The sequence below is a fragment of the Anguilla anguilla genome, chromosome 13 (assembly GCF_013347855.1).
Source record: "Anguilla anguilla isolate fAngAng1 chromosome 13, fAngAng1.pri, whole genome shotgun sequence".
NCBI classification, from domain to species: Eukaryota; Metazoa; Chordata; class Actinopteri; order Anguilliformes; family Anguillidae; genus Anguilla; species Anguilla anguilla.
The window spans coordinates 40,458,719-40,473,451 of NC_049213.1; the positions used below are offsets into that span (position 1 = coordinate 40,458,719).

Here is a 14,733-nt window from a genome sequence, read left to right on the forward strand (position 1 = left end):
CTAACTGCTCTGGCGAATGAGAGGCATCAATTGTAAAGCACTTTGGATAAATGCGCTATATAAATGCAGTCCATTTACCATCCATTTACAACATCAAGATAGCAATACAAGTGCTACAGTACATGTATAACGATATAAGCGCTGGATGGAGGCTTTCTCTGCGCCAGTCATATATTTAGGTCACTGATTGGCTAAGGACTCCACACACCTTGTTCTCAAGTCTTTAAATGTGCAGCTGGTTGAAAAGAAACCACAAAAACCCTCAGACACTGCGGCCCCCTGGGAGTTTAGCTTGACAGCAGTGGTGTAGAGTATCTTTAGGAAGCCGATTAGCACTTGATATCTTTGAATATGGCACTGATCAAGAGTGAATCCTTTCAACATTACATAAAAATAAAATTTCCATGAAACCTGCCTTGCACTGCAAAAAAGGCCTTGGAATTTAAGTTGCAGCATCCTATCCATAGTACTGTTTGAAGACAATGCAGCTGGTGTACAGTCATTACAGAAAACCTAAAGTACAGTAAAGGAATGTCCACACCAAGAGAACATGTCTCACAGGTATATCTACTGCAGCCTTTGGAAAGTGTATATCTATGGATATGTAACGCCTCAGACTCCAAAATCCAATATCACCAAATTCCAAACTTCTGGGAGGTGAATGTTTCATAGGATGTAAATGCACCAGACTTTAGCCAGCGGGAGCACAGTGTGGTAGTGCTGCGGATGGGAGGTGATTTCTATAAGGTAAGCAAGAGGAGGACCAGGTTTAGACTGGACAGTGGCCCAATCAGCAGCTCAGTGCCCTACTGTGGCCCAATCAGCAGTTCAATGCCCTGCTGTGGCCCAATCAGCGGACCCACTGCCTTGCTGTGGCCCAATCAGCACCCTTCAGTGCCCTACTCTGGCCCAATCAGCAGCCTTCAGTGCCATGCTGTGGCCCAATCAGCAGTTTCAGTGCCCTACTGTGGCCCACTCAGCAGCTCCAGTGGCTTGCTGTGGTCCTATCAGCAACTCCAATGCCCTGCTGTGGTCCAATCAGCAGCTTCATTGCCTTGCTGTGGTCCAATCAGCAGCTTCAACTCCCTGCTGCGGCCCAATCAGCAGCTCCAATGTCGTGTAAAAGCAAATGAGCAGCGTGTGCCCCCCTGGTGTGCATCATACAGTGCACCATCTTGAAATGGTATTCATAATACGTCATCTCCTTGATTTCTTTGACGACAGCACCCTCCTGTGGGGGAATGTATATCGTAGCCAAGGATTGAATGTAATCGGGAAGTACAAATGAAGGCCCTACATGCGACTCAATAAAAAATAACACACATGCTCCAACACCGACAGAATATTTTACGGAGACTCGGCTTTCATAATTGACGAGACAGCATTATCGCTTTTTATTGCGTCATCATAAAGATCATTCTGCACAATGGAATCGCTGTTTGGTTAGAAAATCAGATCAACTTAAATCACAAATTTCCCAGCTGATACAAACCGCTATGAGATTTACAAGTGTGAATGATTCCCCCTTTCTGCAGGTAATCTTTGATCCAGGGGCCTCATTTATAAAAATGTTCTTAGATTTAAACTTGAACGTAGTCTTAAGATCATATCCGACGGTGTGCTTACGTTCGATTCATAAAAGATACTGAGCATAAAAAAACCTTCCTTACGCAGGTTCTAAGAAACCCATTTGTAACTTACGCACCTGTGATCTATAAATCTCAAATTAACTTAAAATTGACGGCACCTGAACGTGCCTTACAATCAGCGATTTCCCCTTATATAATGCTAGTACAAATTATGGTTTAGTCAGGAATAACCATGGACCAAAAGAGAAAAGTAAACTTTTTGGAAGATCATCATGCGCATAAAAGTAATTCCGGACTCTGAAAACTCTCTCCCTTCTAAAAGCAAGGTTTTCAATGTCTTCTAATAATCTAATTTGACACACTATTTATAGAACATCGCATCCTGTTTTTAATTCAAAACACCTTGCGTTTGGCAATTAATTCCTCACACCTTTAATTTATAATTCCTATCAAATTGTTCATAAAGCTAATGCAAAGTTCACCACAGGCTTGGACGGATATGTGTCCCAAACTGCAATGCTCCTACATAACCAGCAGGAAAATCACTTACGTCAAGTCCAGACTTTGCGTAGAGATGAGATAATTTCCACGCCAAATTAAGGGTTTATAAATAACTACGTATACGTGGTTTTCTGCGTAAGTCAAAATTCATCGTAAGTCCGTTCTATAAATGAGGCCCCAGCTCTTTTTAAACGAGTCATGAGCAATCTCAGACCCATTGTGTGCATTAAATACGTAGTTTCATCTTTCCCTCAGGCAACGGTAGATTTCCTCCACAGCGTAGTCTCAACAGTTACAACCCTACTTAATTAAACTGCTTAACAGCAGGCTGTAACGCTGTTTAAAAGACGCCTGTTCACAGGCTATACAGGCTAGATAAATTTACTGAAGCACTTATAACTTTACACTACGGGTACTAGGCGCGTGATTGTGTGTCATGCGTCTTGTATCAAGTATTACGTCATGTGTATGGGCATATTTACATTTATTTTTAGCCGTTATGGAGCAGCATTTGCGTCCAAGACAAATTGTCATTCGGAAATAAAACAGGTTATTTCATCTTAAACCTTAAAGAAAACACAACAAACAAACAAACATTTGTAAGAAAGAGCACCAGTAAATCTGACATTATACTGGCATACTGTTCAATATCCAACTAACAATAAACAATCAAGCGCGTGCTACGCAGCGCCAGTTCATCGCATCTAATAATTTAGCAGACGGTCTTATTCAGAGCGACCTGCACGAGCTCCACAGCCGAAAGTATAACGAAGTTATGCAGCTTCGCGTCAGCTGCGGGACGCTCAGCAAACACGAAATGCACAGATTCCTTGAAAAGACGCGCAAACCTGGCATTATATATTTACTTTTTTCTTGCTTTATAGCGGAATGTTACATTACGCTCAACCGTTGCTCATGAATTTTATGGAATGTTGCAGCCTGGTTCAATCGGCTTTGTACAAACCACGTGAATTCTGTTGAAATCTCTTCCTATCGATCCTCTTTATTCTGATTGGCCGATACGAAAGGAGGCGGGGTTTTTATCCGTACTATAGCCTATCAGGCAATGGCGAGGATACAACAAGGACAAAAAAGTCCTTTGAAGCCACCAGCCTGCTCACAACAGCGTTTTTCCATCATGACACGCCCCTGTCGGAGTAAAACTACAATACCCATGACGCAACTTGAAAGCCGTCATTGGTGGCCGAAGTTGTCACAAGTGTGTACAGGTGACTGGAGTACAACAAGTCACATCAATAACATCACGGCACGGAGAGCTGAAGAAAAATAAATAGCGACCCGAGTGCAAATTCGCGGTGCGGCACATGCCACGTTGATTAGTTGAAAGTACCGAGAAGTCGCGGCGGGACAGTTACGTGGCCTGCTCCCAGTGCAGAACAGAACAGTGGAATCCGTAGCTGTCAAACAGTTACAGCGCTAACTCCAACAAGCCTCGCAATTTTCCAAACCTAATCCCAACTCCGCTCTGTCTGACCTTCAGCGGGTAAGTGATATAGCCAATATCTGCTGTCTACTAACTTTAAAAATCACTCATTAGTAGAACAAATCAGTACGTATTTCGATTTTCGGCGGATTTTCCTGAAAGTTAAAAACCTGTTTTAGGGAAAGCATTACCCTAATTATTTTCTTGCCTAGGCGTGCAAAGTGAAAGTCATATGGGTTAACCTATACGTACGTAGCTGGATAGCTACAACTAGCTATTACAGTTCAAAACGGACATGAACTCGAAAATGTGTGGTCTTAGCAGGGCAGGGAGTTGGCTAACTATAAGTTTTTAAAACGGACTTTGTTTTGTTTCGCTATTCTGTTCAAAATAAAAAAAACATAAGGTTCATTTGGCTGTCTTTTTAGCCGTCGGTATATGGTGGAGACAATTTTTTAAATATATGACAGCGTTATAAATATCTTAATAAAGCGTGATTGATTATTAAATATAGTGCTACAGCTGTCGGTTCTCTACAAGTGGACAGTAGGCTAATCGGCTGTGCTGTTAATATCCTTTTCGTATCAAATGCAAAAGTATAGCCGTCCAGGCTATACATAGCCATTCATATAACTAATAAGTTTGCTGCGACGTTGTAGCTTAATTAGGCTAATAACGCTCGCCGCTTGCGCTGTGGCTGTTTTGTCCCGTGTAGGTTGTGCACCTGGTAGCTGCGTTGACTGGCTGGTTGCGTAACGCTAAGTTTGCTGGAAAGCCCTGGACACAAGCGAATCGACCGAGCGAAGTCAGACTTGTGACTGATCGCCGGTAGGCCCCTATTCTCCTGTCCATAGTGTGTTGTCTATTTACACACAACGTAAATAGAGCCGACACGCTATTTTTAACCGCGCTCAAGATGGCATCTGAAAATGACTTCATAGCTGCGATGGTGGCAGTTCGTATTTACTTTGGGTTCGTGCGCCGCGCGCCGCCACCACTGTATGGTGGACTGTCCAGCACGGAGCAGTGTGACTGTACATTTGCATCATCGGAAAAAGATTAGCAAAGTCAGCTGTCTGTGGTGTCATGTTGTCTGGAACGCATGTTTATTATTATTAGCCTACAAACAGAAATAAATAGAGATTCGCGAAACGTTTTATGACTAAGCCTACAGCCTTGCGCACTAAGCGAACCTATCCATACTCAAATAATATTACTGCAAGTTATGCATCCGATGAATAATCTTGAATTGCTGAATTTTGTAACCCAACTAATTTCTGCAAGAAGATTAAAATCGGAGATTTTGTCAATTTTCCCGATATCTTAATCTGTTTACATAATTTATTTGCTTCCTCCCGTATCCAGAGAGGCTTAAACTGTCCATTTACACAATTGCATATTTTAATGAGGAAATTCAGATTTAAAAACTTGCCCAACGACACAAAAGTACTGTCCAACCTGGGACTGAAACAAATTTATCAAATTTAGGCCTGTCTTGGCAAATGCACTTTCACACTATTATTCAAATACCTTACTTGCCCGACTTGAATTTAAAATCCGTATTTCACAAGCATGATCCAAAGCCAGCATACTTGCTCTCAGTCGGTCTTAAAATACACAAATACTGTCATCCGTAGTACAGTCGCTGTTATTGAAACCGCAGTTGTCTGATACAGTCGCTGGTATTCAAACCGCAGTTAAAGCATGCCTGTCATTCTTTACGATTCTGAGGTACGGATATTGAGCGCGAAATGCCTGCTCGACACTGCCGAACGCTCGTCTCTTCCGAGCGCGTGTGGCGTGTTCTGATGGCGAGAATCACCTTGAGTCACTTCAGAGGATTCGCCTTTCGCGTCGGCCCCCGTCTCCTGACACTTTCTGCTGTCGGACTAATCCAGCGCGAGCCTGACATTTGCCCATTAAACTTGCTGAAGGTGTCACATGCGGAATGCTACCCAGACCCTGTCACCGGTGGATTGTAGCTATCTTAATGTGGTGATTTTACTTCATTTTTTCTTTTTTTGCCTTATCTCGAGAATGTAAAATAACATTGACGTGCAAGGCAATGGCGTGTGCCAGGAAGAGGTGCGATTAGATCGGCGCGTGCTACTGTTCACCGAGTATCTCATCTCAGTTCTGCGATTCTTAAAAAAGATTAGCACAGTCCAGTCATAGCTCCTGCTGCAGTGTCTTTCTATTGCATGAGCTGACAAGTTCGATTTAAGTTCAAAATGTGAAAGAGCCACTGATGGTAGATGACAAGCCTGTTTGTTTGGATGCGACTGGCTGCCTCCGAACAGATATTCAATTCAAGAACATCTTGATAAGAGATTACACCTCACACGGTAGTGTGCATTATAGACCACACATCATGGTTGACAAGTTTATTTAAGGAAGTTATTTTCCATTTAGCTGGGAGTCAAAACGGACACTTGGATATTAGAGCATTTAATAGAATGGAATCATGTTTTTCCTGCATGTTCAATGGACCTTTTAAATATTATATACATTATGTGTGTCACAGAATAAGCCTAGCTAACTATTTCTGGTATCCACAACATACTGTAACCAGTCAGTAAACAAGTAAATTTATCTGGCTTCTTGGGTGTCCTTTGAATGTCATTCTTAGGTCACTGGGAACGCTGCAGTAACACTTAGATTCTGTTTCACAGTTATGTTTTCAGGGAAGTTAACAATGTTCAGGAGACCTTTGGGGAAGCTAGGCCTAAATTTTTACAGTAACTGCCAGTGAATTCTACACACAGGTCTGTCAGCAACACTCTTGCCTGGAACAATATGTCCATAACCGTCTTTCCCAGGTGTTCCCGAAACGTTCTGTGCTGGCTGGAAAGCTGCCGTTTTAAAATTTGGCCCTCTGTTCTATAAACGTGCAACCTGATATTGTTTCCCCCTGTACCGTTTCCACTGGGGCCCTATAAACAGATGCACGGAGGTGGTGGAGCGTGGAGACTCTGTGTCCTAAGGCTTGAAACCTGACAGGTGCACTGGGGGGGGGGGGGGGGGGGGGGGGGACATTCTCTTTATAAAAATGCAAAATATAGGCCAGAATACGAGTTTCCCCCACCCAGAGAAGTGACAAAAATAGCCTGGTTTGAGTCAGCGAAGCAGTAGCTTAGCCTCACTGTAGCAGTGTTAGCCTGGTTTGAGTCAGCGAAGCAGTAGCTTAGCCTCACTGCAGCAGTGTTAGCCTGGTTTGAGTCAGCGAAGCAGTAGCTTAGCCTCACTGTAGCAGTGTTAGCCTGGTTTGAGTCAGTGAAGCAGGAGCTTAGCCTCACTGTAGCAGTGTTAGCCTGGTTTGAGTCAGTGAAGCAGGAGCTTAGCCTCACTGTAGCAGTGTTAGCCTGGTTTAAGTCAGCGCAGCAGTAGCTTAGCCTCACTGTAGCAGTGTTAGCCTGGTTTGAGTCAGTGAAGCAGGAGCTTAGCCTCACTGTAGCAGTGTTAGCCTGGTTTGAGTCAGCGAAGCAGTAGCTTAGCCTCACTGCAGCAGTGTTAGTCTGGTTTAAGTCAGCGCAGCAGTAGCTTAGCCTCACTGTAGCAGTGTTAGCCTGGTTTGAGTCAGCGCAGCAGTAGCTTAGCCTCACTGCAGCAGTGTTAGTCTGGTTTAAGTCAGCGCAGCAGTAGCTTAGCCTCACTGCAGCAGTGTTAGCCTGGTTTGAGTCAGCGAAGCAGTAGCTTAGCCTCACTGTAGCAGTGTTAGTCTGGTTTGAGTCAGCGAAGCAGTAGCTTAGCCTCACTGCAGCAGTGTTAGCCTGGTTTGAATCAGTGAAGCAGGAGCTTAGCCTCACTGTAGCAGTGTAAGCCTGGTTTGAGTCAGCGCAGCAGTAGCTTAGCCTCATTGTAGCAGTGTTAGCGCAGCAAGAGCTTAGCCTCACTGTAGCAGTGTTGTTCCTGCTGGTTTATTAGCAACAGTGGGGTGGCAGTCATAGTAGGAGCAGCGGTGGAAGTAAAGTTTGCTGCTTACTTTTCTTATTTGTGGTTTTAATAGTACTTTCTTTTGAAAAAGGAAGTGCTAGACATTGCTAGGTTCATTATTAAGTGCCACTTTAATGTTGTGGTCTCATAGAAATTCTGTTTTAAACCCATTTTCCCCCAAATACATGTGCAGGAAACTGGAAAATGTTGGAGATGTTTTTCTCTCAGATCTATTTCTCTCTGTGTGTGCTGGCATGCTGACCTTATCAGTCGATGATATATATTATATTTATTATATATATCCTAAAATAAGAGGTGGAAGAAAAAGTGAATTTGTTGAAGAGCTGCAGGCTTGATCTATTTCAGACTTATATTCTGTGGTTTTCTCCCATGATGCACTCACTGGTCATGAGTCCTGACCAAAAGGCCTCTTTCTCCCATGATGCACTGGTCATGAGTCCTGACCAAAAGGCCTCTTTTCCCCCATGATGCACTGGTCATGACTCCTGACCCAAAAGGCCTCTTTCCCCCATGATGCACTAGTCATGAGTCCTGACCACATCCCCCCCCCCAGCTCTGTCAGGTACTACAGTTGCAGAGCAGGAACTACAGACGCAGCGCAGGAACTACAGACGTAGAGAAGGTACTACAGATGCAGCGCAGGAACTACAGACGTAGAGAAGGTACTACAGATGCAGTGCAGGAACTACAGACGTAGAGTAGGTACTACAGACGTAACATGCATCAGAGCTGCATGTTATAGCTGAGTGCATCACACATTCTTAAAGTTTGGTTCCAGTGATTAAAAAGTTGAAGAACCAGCGCTCTAGAGAGAGTCGGGTTTGCAGTGGCAGAAGGTGGAGTTCCCTGTAAGCTGTAGGAATGTGCATCATTCTGCTGTTCCATATTGACATGCTGATCGGGTAAGAGGATTTGTTCTTGTAAATACTGTGAGTAGATTTCTGGAGGCTACAACAATTACTGTTATTTACGCTTTCAGACGTATTTACAGGACTGCATACCGGCAATGGAATGTCTGCATAAAACATACCACTGTTAAAAAAACGAAAACTCACAGGCATGACTAAAAGCACCCGAGGCGCTTTGCTCCAGTCCCAGTCCATGCGGTCGCTGCCCACACACCTGCCTTCCCCTGTAAATTCCCCTCAGGTAGCCATAGTGCTCAGTGTTTCCTTCCAGGTTGGTGACGGAGTTTCTAGAACATCTCAACCCCCCCGCCCCCACCTGGCCCCCCCCCCCACCGTCCCCTCCTCTCAGTCAACCCACAGGCCAGAGAGGCCAAAGGCTGCCATACTCCGCATACTTCAAAGCAAACAGCCCCCGGCTCGGCCCCCGGCTCGGCCCCCAGGCAGCCAGGGACCTGGAATCCTGTGTAAACGGACGGGAATCCCGCCTCCATACTGGGGCTGTTTGCGCTGGAGCCAGTCCCACTCCACAGCTCACGCAGAATCTTCCGTTTCATCACCCCATTGGCAGAGATCAGGGACCACTCAGCCCAGAATTCCCTCTTCCACCAACAGAATCTCACTAAGGAATCCCAGAATTCCCACTTCCAGTGACAGAATCTCACAAAAGAAATCCCAGAATACCTACTTCCGCCTACAAAATCTCACTAAAGAAATCCCAGAATACCTACTTCCGCCTACGAAATCTCACTAAAGAAATCCCAGAATTCCCATTTCCACCTACAGAATCTCACTAAAGAAATCCCAGAATTCCCACTTCCAATGACAGAATCTCACTAAAGAAATCCCAGAATTCCCATTTCCACCTACAGAATCTCACTAAAGAAATCCCAGAATTCCCACTGCCATCCACAGTATCTCCCTAAAGAGGCTCTCGTGTGACAGCGTTTTTGCCGTTTGCTTTTCCACGTCCCCCTCCCCAGTAAACCGTGAGGGTGATTGCACTTCTGGTCCGCGGGGTTTCTAAAAGAGAGATTGCTGCAATTGTCCGCTTGCAAAATGCGTCAAATCTCAGCTTCCTTCTCCGGGACGTTGTTTATGTCGCGGTGTTTCACTGACGGCTAAAGCGGCTCGTTAGGGTGTGGGGTTAGGGTTAGGGTTAGTGTGTGGGGTCTGAGCCCAGAAACATCCCCTGCGTTTCCATGGCGTTTCCAGGGCCTGTTGTCACGAGCGCACGGCCTCTTGGTCACTAACCCCGCCCCCTCCGCGGGCCCCGGGGAACAGTCACACAGCTGTTCTGACCAATGAAAAAAGAGTCTGTTTCAGCCTCCATAGACTGAAACACTGCAACACACACTGCTACACCGACCCGACTGTACAGACTGCCACACACACATTCCTGCACACACACTGTGTGTATGTGTGTGAGTGTGTATATGCTGTCTCTAATATGTATTGTATTAGTCCATTTCATGCATTTGAATAAATTCCAAGTAATTGGAATCTACTTGTAATTGGGATAACGTGCACTGATAGTGTTGAAGCTGGCTTCCATTACTGAATCAGGAATATGAGCAGCATTCCCTGGCTGACTCAGATAGACATGCTGATCTGCTGGGGTCATTCTGCACTGAGCGATGGTTCAGAAAGCACTTTGCGTTCTACATGCTGGTCTGTGGAGGTGCAGGGAGATGCAGGGAGACACAGGGAGATGCAGGGAGCAGCAGGGAGGTGCAGGGAGATGTAGGGAGGTGCAGGGAGCAGCAGGGAGGTGCAGGGAGATGCAGGGGGAGACAGGGAGATGCAGGGAGACGCAGGGAGATGCAGGGAGCAGCAGGGAGGTGCAGGGAGATGCTGGGAGCAGCAGGGAGGTGCAGGGAGATGTAGGGAGGTGCAGGGAGACGCTGGGAGATGCGGGGAGCAGCAGGGAGGTGCAGGGAGATGCTGGGAGGTGCAGGGAGACACAGGGAGATGCAGGGATGTGCAGGGAGACGCTGGGAGGTGCTGGTAGCAGCAGGGAGGTGCAGGGAGCAGCAGGGAGATGCTGGGAGGTGCAGGGAGACACAGGGAGGTGCAGGGAGACGCTGGGAGATGCAGGGAGCAGCAGGGAGGTGCAGGGAGACGCTTGGAGGTGCTGGTAGCTGCAGGGAGGTGCAGGGAGCAGCAGGGAGATGTAGGGAGGTGCAGGGAGATGCTGGGAGCAGCAGGGAGGTGGAGGGAGCAGCAGGGAGATGTAGGGAGGTGCTGGGAGCAGCAGGGAGGTGCAGGGAGCAGCAGGGAGATGTAGGGAGGTGCAGGGAGCAGCAGGGAGGTGCAGGGAGGTGCAGGGAGCAGCAGGGAGGTGCATGGAGATGTAGGGAGGTGCAGGGAGCAGCAGGGAGGTGCAGGGAGATGCTGAATTGCAGTAGCTTGTCTCATTGGGGTGTGCTGGGGCCAGCTGTGTCTCACTGTCCTAATTAACATGTGTTCCAATCACCACGGCTGTCATGGAGATCTCCCTGCTCACAGGTGATTGGCTGTGGAGCCTGTCTGTATAAGGCCACTGAATCTCATTCCCCTTACTCCTCGTGCCACATCACGGTGAAAATATTAGTGAAGCTGTGTGGTTTGAGGTCATCCCCGTGGTGAACGCAAGACAGCGGAAACACGAGCGAGGAGAACGAGGGAACACCTCCCCGTGGAGTTAGAAATCGGCACCGAGGGCAGCTGGATGAGATCCGTAAAGAAAGATACAGTGCTGACAAACGTAACAGTTACTCAGATAAGTGAGTTTGAGTGAAGAGCTGTATTACATTACATTACATTACAGGCATTTGGCAGACACTCTTATCCAGAGCGACGTACAACAAAGTGTATAACCATAACCAGGAACAAGTATGACGAAACCCCTAGAGAGAAGTACCGGTCCAAGTACAGGGAACAACCGCATAGTTCAACTTGGACCCTGATGGTTAAACTGATTAACACTAACAACGAGAACGGCAACAACGCAATCTATGGAAAAATAAAAATAAATAAAAATACAAGTAGTCGTTAAGACAGGCGCATCAACTAAGTAACCTATGAAACAGCTGCCTAGTTACAACCCTAAGTTTAGTCATTTACAGGGGGGAAGGGAGGGATGGAGAGAGGTGCAGCCTGAAGAGGTGGGTCTTCAGTCTGTATGGGGTCTTTAGCTGGTACCTTGGAGTGAACGTGAACCGGTCTCTCATACGAACAGATCTCTGAGGTGCAGGTAAGCAGTTTGGAAGTTACTGTCAGATAATGATAGATAATGGCTCACCACAGTATTATTAAAGAACATCGATTAAGAAAATAGTTCAACTTAAGGAGATTGAATTTTTAACTCATTTTTAACTTTAGCCCAATGAAATTTCAACAGCTGGGCACCAGTGGTAATGTGCTCGTTACTGTTCCTTAAAAGCGCATTTCGCAAGCAGTGGTCTCTTTTTGGATTTGCTGTTTGCCAGTGGACTGTGCTCATTGACTGCTTGGTAACAGATGTCACTTTGACCTGCTTATTCACAGGAAATGTGTTAGTCATAGATCACGCACCCCTCGCTTCTGTGATGGGGCTTCTCACACGCAAAGTGTCTTTTAGCCGATGCTGAAAAACCAAACCTCTTCAGAGCCAATCAGAAGGACGACGCAAGCACCAGCCACCTGACCTGCGTGTGTCCTTATTTAAAGAGAGAAACGGTCAGAAATGCCATAAGGAAGCTGGATTTTACAGAGTTAGCTAGGAACACCATGGGTCTGTGATTTCACCTGCTACAGTCCTGAACTGAACCCTGTATCTGTCCCTTCAATCTCCGCTTTTGGGACTTTTAAAGTCAGCAGTGAAAAGCAGTTTAAAATTCAGTTACAGTCCCAGACGAAACCAAAGTACTTAGTTAATCTTATCGAAAACCCGATTGTATGCATGTAAATGCCAGAGTCCTCCTCACACAGAGCTCATGCTCGTGCGTTGGTGGGTCCTGCCAGCAGTGAGGTGCACAGGGACTAAGGCTGCATTACACACGAGAGGAACGTGTCTGCAGGAAGCTTGGTCTGGCGCTGAGGTGATACTGGAGGTTTCGCGGTTGTTTTTAAACGGGGAAAACGGGCTTAGGGCTGTGATACGTAGAAGATATTGGAGCCCATCAGAGTCCGTCTGCAGCAGTAAGCTCCCGTGTTAAACTCTGTCCACTGTCTCTCTCTCTGCTGTTTTCCAAGGGCTTGCAAAATGGCAGAAAGGAATATTCCTCGTGTTCTCTTCAAGGTCACTGTGCACACAAACAGGGCTCTGAGTATCAGTGCCTCGGGGAAGTGCTCTCTCTCTCTCTCTCTCTCTCTCTCTCTCTCTCTCTCTCTCTCTCTCTCTCTCTCTCTCTCTCTCTCTCTCTCTCTCTCTCTCTCTCTCTCTCTCTCTCTCTCTCTCTCTCTCTCTCTCTCTCTCTCTCTCTCTCTCTCTCTCTCTCTCTCTCTCTCTCTCTCTCTCTCTCTCTCTCTCTCTCTCTCTCTCTCTCTCTCTCTCTCTCTCTCTCTCTCTCTCTCTCTCTCTCTCTCTCTCTCTCTCTCTCTCTCTCTCTCTCTCTCTCTCTCTCTCTCTCTCTCTCTCTCTCTCTCTCTCTCTCTCTCTCTCTCTCTCTCTCTCTCTCTCTCTCTCTCTCTCTCTCTCTCTCTCTCTCTCTCTCTCCCCCTCTCCGCACTGCGAGCTGCAGCTTACTCACCGAGCCGTTTAAGATCGGATTGGGCGGTTTATGCGCCGCTCTGTGCGCCTGCGGTCGAAGCTCACATTCCTCCCGATAGCTAATGAGCGTGGAGGTGCGGCTGGAGTGAGTAACGGGCCAGAAGCTTAGCGTTGTGCCTGTCTGTCTGCGGGCTGCCCCCCCCAGGCTGTGTATGGGGGGGGGGGGGGGGCGCTGAGCAGTCTTTCTCCTGCTGGTACAGCTCACTGCTGTAGGCAGAATCAGGCTCTACGGCTCCCTGCTAGACACTGAATCAGGCTCTACGGCTCCCTGCTGCAGGCAGAATCAGGCTCTACGGCTCCCTGCCAGGCTCTATGGCTCCCTGCTATAGGCAGAAGTAGGCTCCCTGGTTTGGATAACTCTCACGGTGCGTTCACAGAGCGAGTTTATCAGCGTTTTGGGCTTCCTATTTCTCCAACCCATATGACACCATTTTGCAAATTATTGTTCCGCTCAGTGAGGAAAAATGGACGAACAGCTAAAAAAGAGTGCAGGGATAAGCATCTGAAAATGACACTTGGACGGCAGTTTCAACTCGCTTGCGAACTAGTGAGAGAGATATAGAGAGATCACTAGCCAGCTAGTGAGAGGGACAGAGAGGTTGCTGGCTAGGCAGCTAACAAGTGAGAGTGATATAGAGAGCTATATGGCTAGTGAGAGGGAGATAGAGAGATCGCTAGCTAAGTGGCTAACAAGTGAGAGTGATATAGAGAGCTATATGGCTAGTGAGATAGCAATAACAAATATTTATCAGTGTCTGACATGACTATAGAAACGAAGGGAGATGATTTGTGGCTATATGGCAGATATGCGTCTTTGATGACGCCGTTATTTCTCTTCAGTAATATGTAGCTGCACGAGCCCGCTAAGAGATAAAGCGGGAGGCTCCTGCCCCTCCCTCAGCCTAGCAAACCTGAGCGACCCGTCACCCGAGTTTCTCGCTGTGTGAACGCAGAGTCAGACTCCAACATGCCGTGGGCTCTGTGCTGTTGCTGTTTGTGGAATCATAAGCGTTGTGACTGCAGCCATGCCAAGCCATGCCGACTGATGCCAAGCTATGCCAAGCGATGGCAGGGGCGGCAGCTTCCCTGAGTGTACATTCAGTCCCAGAGAGGAGCCAGACTCCCGCCCCCCCCCGGCATGAGGGCCCCACTTTCTGCCGCACGTGTACGTCAGCACGTGGGTGCTTGTTCCAGCGCTGGTGAATGTGCGTGAGCGCACTCATGCAGCTTGCATCAGTGTGTGTGTGCGTGCTTACGTCAGTGTGTGTGTGTGCATGCGTCAGTGTGTGTGTGTGCGTGCATGCGTCAGTGTGTGTGTGTGCTTACGTCAGTGTGTGTGTGTGCATGCGTCAGTGTGTGTGTGTGCGTGCTTACGTCAGTGTGTGTGTGTGTGTATGCGTCAGTGTGTGTGTGTGTGTGTGCATGCGTCAGTGTTTGTGTGTGCGTGCGTGCATGCATGCATTAGTGTGTGTGCGTGCTTACGTCAGTGTGTGTGTGTGCATGCTTACGTCAGTGTGTGTGTGTGTGTGTGTGTGTGTGTGCATGCGTCAGTGCGTGTGCATGCTTACGTCAGTGTGTGTGTGTGTATGCTTATTTCAGTGTGTGTGC

At 47.2% G+C, this 14,733-nt stretch overlaps 1 protein-coding gene across 1 annotated transcript in view; it reads left to right on the top strand.

Annotated features, from left to right (window-relative positions):
• Positions 1 to 3,263: 3,263 nt before the first annotated feature.
• The window catches only part of tfeb (transcription factor EB), a 34,888-nt gene continuing 23,418 nt past the window's right edge, over positions 3,264 to 14,733 (top strand). The window contains 1 exon segment of the mRNA XM_035388341.1: positions 3,264 to 3,594. The gene's annotated coding sequence lies outside the window, so the exon portion shown is untranslated.